This window comes from Benincasa hispida, chromosome 1, assembly GCF_027475165.1.
Source record: "Benincasa hispida cultivar pf3 chromosome 1, pf3_genome.v1.1, whole genome shotgun sequence".
NCBI classification, from domain to species: Eukaryota; Viridiplantae; Streptophyta; class Magnoliopsida; order Cucurbitales; family Cucurbitaceae; genus Benincasa; species Benincasa hispida.
The window spans coordinates 87,576,981-87,585,093 of record NC_143478.1 but is presented as its reverse complement, the minus strand read 5'-3'; the positions used below and the strand labels follow the sequence as shown (position 1 = coordinate 87,585,093).

The 8,113-nt window shown below is 40.7% G+C and overlaps 1 non-coding gene across 1 annotated transcript; it reads right to left on the bottom strand.

Annotated features, from left to right (window-relative positions):
• Positions 1-239: 239 nt before the first annotated feature.
• LOC120070394 (small nucleolar RNA R71) lies at positions 240-346 on the bottom strand. Its single transcript, XR_005479889.1, has one exon. It is a non-coding gene; the product is annotated as a small nucleolar RNA R71 (small nucleolar RNA).
• Between the last annotated feature and the right edge of the window lie 7,767 nt (positions 347-8,113).

The window sequence follows — 8,113 nt, the reverse complement described above, 5'->3', positions numbered from 1 at the left end:
TTTCAAAGGAAGGTGTGGCGAGGATCTGCACGCCCACCTTCGAAGCTTTATTGAAATCTGCAATACTTTTGTGTTCCCGAAATATCTCTGCTGAAGAAGTTCGACTAACTTTGTTCCCATTTTCTTTCTATGATCAGGCTAGGAAATGGGCATATTCTCTCGAGCCGGGAGAGATCACTTCTTGGGAATAGGTCGTGGAGAAGTTTATGAAGAAATACTTTCCACCTACTGAGAATGCCAGACGAAGGAAACTGATTACAAATTTTGAACAAAACATGGACGAATCGCTCAGTGATACCTGGGTGAGGTTTAAGAGGTTGGTCAGGGATTGTCCACACAATGGATTGCCAGACGATGGAAATTTTTTATCATGGTTTGAATCTCGCTTCGCAGACTGTTGCCAATGCAGTAGCCACTGGTGGTCTGCTTGATAAAACGTATGACAAGGTGAAGAATATCTTGGATCACATCTCTAAGAACCATGAAGATTGGACAGAGAGTGATTAGAGATTCAGGCTCAAAGACAATGACACAAATAATGGTGCTATTGCTTCACTACAAAACCAGATGACTGCAATGATGAATTTAATCAAAGGAATTGCGATCAGCAGCTCAACACCGTAAAATGGGAAAATCAACGCAATCGATCAAAACATCGCAAGGTGTGCGACTTATGGTGATGGGCATGCGATGGAAGATTGCCCACAAAATCCACAATCTGTATACTTTGTAAAAAATAATCCCTTTTCGAATACCTACAACCCCGGGTGAAGAAACCACCCTAATTTTGCTTGGAAGAATCAGCAACAAAATTTCCAACCCGTGGCGCAGAAGGAAGGGCCACCAGGATTCTTCCCATGCAACAACGGTCAAACGAGCAATCAAACAAGTAGCTCACAACCACCACAATCCTTTTCTTTGGAGAGCCTATTGAAGCAATACATAGAGAAAAATGAAATGGTGCTTCAAAGTCAGGCTACGTCCATCCACATTCTCGAATTACAAATGGGCCAAATTGCGAGTGAGCAGAAGAGTAGACCACAAGGGGCTCTACCAAGTTCAATTGAACTTCCATGTAACCCAGGGGGATTAGGTAAAGAGCAATATCAGGTTGTGACATTGCAAAGTGGGAAGACTGTGGAGGGAGAAAAGAAGAAGCTTCGTCGGATAGCTCCCATTGCTGCAGAATCTGAAGTTGCGGTGACGCAAGAAAAAGAAAAAGAAAAAGAAGCAGTAGAACTAGAGGTTGCATCAACCTCAAAGCCAATTAAGACGGGAACCGTGAAAGTGCAGTTACCCCCTTTCCCGCAGAGACTAAGGAAGAAAAAGAACGAAGAGGTACAGTACCAACACTTCTTATCTATGTTAAAGCAATTACATGTTAACATTCCTTTCAGTGAAGCGATTGAGGAAATGCCTGCCTATGCAAAGTTTCTAAGGATATGGTAACTAAGAAGAGGGGAGCTAGTAAGTTTCCACAGTGGTGTTAGCACAAAGTTCCAAATCAATAATTCCACCGAAGATGAGCGATCCTAGGAGCTTTACCATTTCTTGCTCCATAGGAGGACTATACATCGGACAAGCCCTGTGTGACCTAGGAGCCAACATAAATTTGATGCCTCTGTCAATCTTTAGACAATTGAATGTGGGGTAACTTGTGCCCACAACAGTGACTCTTCAACTGGCCAATAGATCTTTGGTGCATCCAGAGGGAAAGGTGAAGGATTTGCTGATAACCATTGGTAAGTTTATCCTACCAACCGACTTCATCATTTTAGACTATAAGGCCGACAAAGATGTGCCCATCATTCTGGGGCAACCTTTTCTATTGGGTCGTGCTCAAATTGATGTGCATAAAGGGGAAATCACTTTGAGCATCAACGGATAGAAGCTCAAGTTTAACATAATTCGTGCCATGAAGTTTCTGGATGAAGAAGACCTGTATGACTCTGATGATGATCAGAATATGATTGAAGAAGAAAAGTTGGATGAAGAAAATGAAGAAGAGGATGCCAGCGCATCCGTTGCTATCTGTAATGAAATCACAACAAAAAAAAACAAGGAAGAAGAAATGATCACAAAGCAAGAAGTGGAGCCAACAGAAAAAGAAGAAAGAAAAACAACGCAACCTTCCTTAGTGGAACCACCAACACTTGAATTAAAAACACTAAAAACCCATTTAAAGTATGTATTTTTGGGATAGAATGAGAAGATGCCAGTTATCATTTCCTCTGTGCTCAATGAAGACCAGGAGAATGTGTTGATGAGCATTTTAAGGAAGCATGTGTGAGCAATTGGCTGGACGCTCGCCGACATTAGAGGAATCAACCCTGCATACTGCATGCACCGAATTCGTCTTGAAGATGACCACAAAGCAACAATTGAACATAAACGCAGACTCAACCCTACGATGAAGGAGGTCGTCAAGAAGAAGATCATTAAATGACTAGATGCGAGCATTATCTATCCTATAATAGATAGCACATGGGTCAGCCCCGTGCAATGTGTGTTGAAGAAGGGCGAAATGACGGTAGTCCCAAACGAAAACAACAAATTAATACTGCAAAGGACCATCACTGGATGGCGCATTTGCATGGACTACTGCAAGTTGAATGTGGCCATAAAAAAGGATCATTTCCCTCTACCATTCATTAATCAAATGCTAAACCGACTAGCAGGGAATGACTTTTTCTGCTTCCTAGATGGTTATGCCGAATACAATCAAATTATGATAGCTTCAGAAGATCAAGAAAGACCACATTCACCCTCCTATGGGACATTTTCTTTCTGCCGCATGCCGTTTGGCCTCTGCAATGTGCCAAGCACATTCCAAAGGTGCATGATGGCCATCTTTTCAGACTATCTTGAGGACTCTGTGGAAATCTTTATGAACGACTTCTCTATTTATGGAAACACCTATGAAGTCTGTCTAGCTAACTTAGAGAAGATTCTGAAGAGATTTGAAGAGATGAATCTGGTGCTCAACTGGGAAAAATGCCATTTCATGGTGAAGGAGGGCATAGTGTTGGGACATAAGGTTTTCCGGGAGTGGTTGGAGCTGGACAAAGCAAAAATCGAAGTAATTTAAAAACTTCCACCCCCAACTAGCGTGAAGGCTGTGCGAAGCTTCTTGGGGCATGCTGAATTCTACAGACAATTTGTCAAAGACTTTTCTAAAATAGCACGACCATTGAGTGCATTGTTAGAGGCTGACAGAAAATTTGAGTTTGACAACAATTACCTTAACGCATTTCGAGTTTTTAAGAATGCGCTGATTACCGAACCCTTATTGATTGTGTCGAACTGGACACTTCCATTTGAAATCATGTGCGACGCAAGCGGGTATGCGATGGGAGCAGCTTTAGCATAAAAGAGAAAAACAATCTTGCATCCCATCGCATATGCGAGTAAAACATTACACCTTACTCAAAATAATTATACAACCACAGAGAAAGAGCTCCTGGCGGTAATTTTTGCGTTGGACAAATTTCGGGCATATCTGTTGGGAACAAAGTTATTCATCCACACTGATCACTCGACGATCAAATACTTAATGAAAAAGAAGGATGCAAAACCGAGGTTGATCAGATGGGTTCTCCTCCTTCAAGAATTTGATATAGAAATAATTGACTGGAAGGGGACAGAGAATCAAGTTGTGGATCACTTGTCTAGACTGGAAAATCCTGAGGTTCACCGCAATGAGTCTGAGGTGAGTGCTGTATTCCCGGATGAGCAGCTGTTCCATATAGAAGAATTTCCTTGGTATGCAGACATAGTCAATTATTTGGTTTGCGAGCAATTTCCTAAAGATTACACCTACCACCAACAGAAGAAGCTCAAGCATGAATGTAGACATTATTATTGGGATGAGCCGAATCTGTATAAAAGAGGGGTAGACCAGATTTTTCGATTATGCGTACCAAATGCTGCTCAACAATGCATATTATCGCAATGTCACGACTCACCATATGGTGGGCACTTTAGAGGGTAGCGCATCGCAGCCAAAGTCTTACAGAGTGGATTCTTTTGGCCTACATTGTTCAAGGATGCGGCTGACTACGCAATGAAATGTGATTAGTGCCAACGCACGGTAACATTTCATGGAAAAATGCAATGCTAATGAACACTATCTTGGAGCTTGAATTATTCGACGTATGAGGGATTGATTTCATGGGGCCATTCCCTCCTTCGAATGGTAAGCATTATATTTTATTAACTGTCGATTATGTCTCCAAGTGGGTAGAGGCAATAGCATGCGCCGCAAGTGATGCGGTGGTCATCTCCCAATTCTTGAAGAAACATATTTTGACTCATTTTGGCACCCCCCATGCCATCATAAGTGATGAAAGATCCCACTTTATCAACCATAATATCAAGGAGCTGCTGCGCAAATACAACATCCTCCACAAAATGGCCACCGCATACCATCTGCAAACGAATCGTCAGGCTGAAGTGTCCTTGAGAAATTAAACTAATACTTGAGAAGGTAGTAAGGCCTTCGCGGAAAGATTGGGCAACAAAGCTTGGCGATGTGTTGTGGGCATACCGGACTGCATTTAAAACACCAATAGGTATGTCCCCATATGCGTTGGTAGTTGGCAAGGCATGTCATTTTCCTTTGGAGCTGGAATATAAGGCACTGTGGGCAGTAAAGAAACTAAACTTTGATTTGAAGAAAGCAGAAGAAGCACAAAACGAGCTAGAAGAATGAAGGATTAACGCATATGAAAATGCAAAGATTTATAAGAAGCGCATCAAGCGCTAGCATGACAAATGCATATGCAGTAAGAACCTCCAAGTCGGGCAAAAGGTCTTACTCTTCAATTCACGGCTGTGGCTCTTCCCGGGAAAATCAAAATCACGCTAGTTCGGACCCTTCATCATTAATGAAATATTTCCACATGGTGCAGTGGAGCTGATCACTAAGGATGGCAGTCAGACATTTAAGGTTAATGGACAGCGAGTTAAGGCATATTGCAGAGGTGATTTCCAGCCAGAAAAGGCCTCCGTGAAGCTTAAAAACCCAGAATACCCCTTACTTGATTCTTGAACTCTTATTCCTTCGTCACTTTTACTATATTTAGCTATCTGCATCTTAGTCATTTTTACTCTAAAAAAAAAACTTATTGTTTTATTTAAAATCATTTGACCCTCTCTTTGTTTGTTTACAACGATTAAGGCACAAGATTACGGAGATGTTACTTGAAGCAGCAAATTATCTCACTCTATCACCACAATCCAAAGAAGAGAGATCGCCGCAAAGATGGATGCGTCAATACACAATGTGGGCGACAGCGCAAATTTGGGGGTGTACTCTTCCTTATCTTTATTTCAAATTTTGCACTATCACATCGCATGTTAGTTTTAAAAGCTTTATCACCGCATCCTCTTTAATTACTGCAATCATTTGACATAGATAACTTTAGCAGCTTACCGCATGATGTCTCTTTGCCAAGTATGATTTCAATGATGAAAAATGTGCTTCTATTTCTCTCGTATATACTAGAGTCAACTTAACCTTAAGATAGTCACCTCATAAAATATTTCTAGAAGTTAGGGGTTTGCTAGATTTCTTTCAAACTCTCTTTACAAAGCACTCTAAGAACATCGCATGACTTATTTTAATCTTTTGGCAATAAGGACATTGCCGTATTTTAAATTTGGGGGTGAGGTATTTATTTTCGATCTTGCTATCTCTATAAAAAAAATTGAGAATAACAACTCCACCATCAACGCAATGGGAAACCCATGTTGATAAGAGTTAAGTTGTGAAAGGCACTTACCCATAGTTGGATGTCCGCATGACACACGTGGGGGCAAGCCAAAACGAAATTAAGTTACCAGGATGAATGCATAATTAAATGACCGTAACTCCATTGGCAAATAGGTATGAGTTTAGTCTGAGAAAGAGTGCATTGCTCGTAGTTGGATGTTCGCATGACACCCGTGAAGGCAAGCCAAAATGAAGGCAAGGCACTTGGATCAGCGCAAGGTCAAAAAAAAAAAAATAATCATGACAAGAAATATGAAAGGATAAAATCATTTGACACCCCAGTGAAAAAAAAAAAATCTTTTTTAAATAAATCATGCGATGTTTCGAAATTTAGTAAAGTCCTTTTGAAGGGTAAGCTTGCAGTCCCTAGGTCTTAGAAATATTTTAAGAAGAGACTTGAATAAGACTTATGGAAATTCTGGTATATAGGATTTGAACGAAGTACCCTTGAGAAATCTAGGAAAGAACATTGTGGTTGACTTGCTAAAGGAATCTTTAGCTTATGCTTGAGGACAAGCATTGTTTAAATTTGGGGGTGTGATAACTGGCAGAAATGCATGTTATCATAGTGCTAGGTGCTTAAACAATGTTAGCTTGCGTTGATAAAATATGTTAATTTGCATCCGTTAAGCATCATATTTATAATATTGCGGTTGCATGCGTTCATCGCATTAGAACAGTTGATTTTTGTATTTTTGTGCAGAATATGCGTTGATGCAATGCAAGAATTACGATCATAGGAAATCATTGGTCGAGCAAAACTTCACCGTAAGGCTTTGCAATGATTGTGTTCGCAAACATTCGCCGAGAAGGATCACCGCAACTTAGTCAGTGCAACATGGTGGGCGCATCTGGGTGAAAGGCTAATTAATCGTGATGGGACATAAAGCCAATAACGATCACAAGTACATTCAGCTTTTTGGTGAAAAATATTCGGCGCATCAATCAGGAATTAAAGTCGTCGCATCTGTACGATCATGAGAGAGAAGCCACCGTTCACCTTGGATGTCTATAAATACCAAGGGCAACCTTCAGAAAATGGGTTGATCAGTTCACCATTCCTTAGTTCGAAGTTCATACACACGTTTTGTTCATAATTTTCTTTCATTTTAAGGCGGGCGTGAGGGAGGAAGTTGTGTCGGCAGATCGTTCTGGTAAGCTTGGGAGAGCGCCGGAAGCTTCAAGGACAGAGAGAGGGCTGACGCCTGCAAGAGCAAGAACATCTTTAGAACAAAATAGAGATTTCAGTGAAAAGCCTCGGTCAGCAAGGAATTACTACCAGGCTCTCTACCTTTAACTTCCATTGTTATTTTATACTCAAACTCATTTATAAAAATGGAACTTCCTTCTCTATATCTGTTCACTCTCTATTATTTACGTATGAGTAGCTAAACTAGTTGAATGGGTTGAGAAGCATTTAGCTAGCACAACTAGGGAGTCTTCTGCTATGCGATTATCCTGTATTATGTATGTTCATTTGTCCATTAGAGATACTCGGGAGGGTAGTCTAAGGACAGAATCTAGACTTGGGAAGGTTAGGTTAGAATCTAGGCCCGGAAGGGCCAGGTTAGAATGCATAATCAAGAGATAGGAGCTTAGAAATGAGCACTAACGCATGCATCCTAGAGATAGGATATGATTGTATGCGGTCACCTTGCTTTTATGAATTTTGCATCATGGCATAGGACAAGAGTAGAAACTTAGGGATAAGCTCTATGGACACTTTTGCATTCAACACATGCGTCCTAAACTTAGAAGTATCGCATTTGCATTGGAAAATGACTTGCTGTGCATGGTTGTAACATGATCGCATAGTCTGATGCATTCTCAGGTAACGCTAGCTAAAGATCTTCTCAACCCGTTCATCGCATACTCATTGCATCTCTCTCATAACTGACTTTTCTCAAATCTGCCGCATTTGTTTATTTTCTCATTAATGCAATCAACAACAAACCAACAATTTATTTACTCGGTTACCGCAAGGTTTTCATGAAAATTACCAATGCATTCTGTTTTCACATGTCCCTGTGTTCGACCCTAGACTTACCAGAAAACTTAGAGGAATTTACACTTGGATTCCACTGGGGAAACTTGAATGCACAACGCAATTTCATCAACGCATATCATCCACATTTCCATTTCATATAATCAAGCATCACTTAACAAAGTGAAGTATAACCTTATAACTCTCCTCAACGAGTTGCAGACATACAAATCTTTAATGAAAAGTAAGGAGAGGCAGAAGAGTGAGGCAAATGTTGCTTAATCCTTCAGGATGTTCCATAGAGGTTCGACCTCAGGAACGAAGTCTGCACCGTCTACTTCTAACTCTACAAAGGG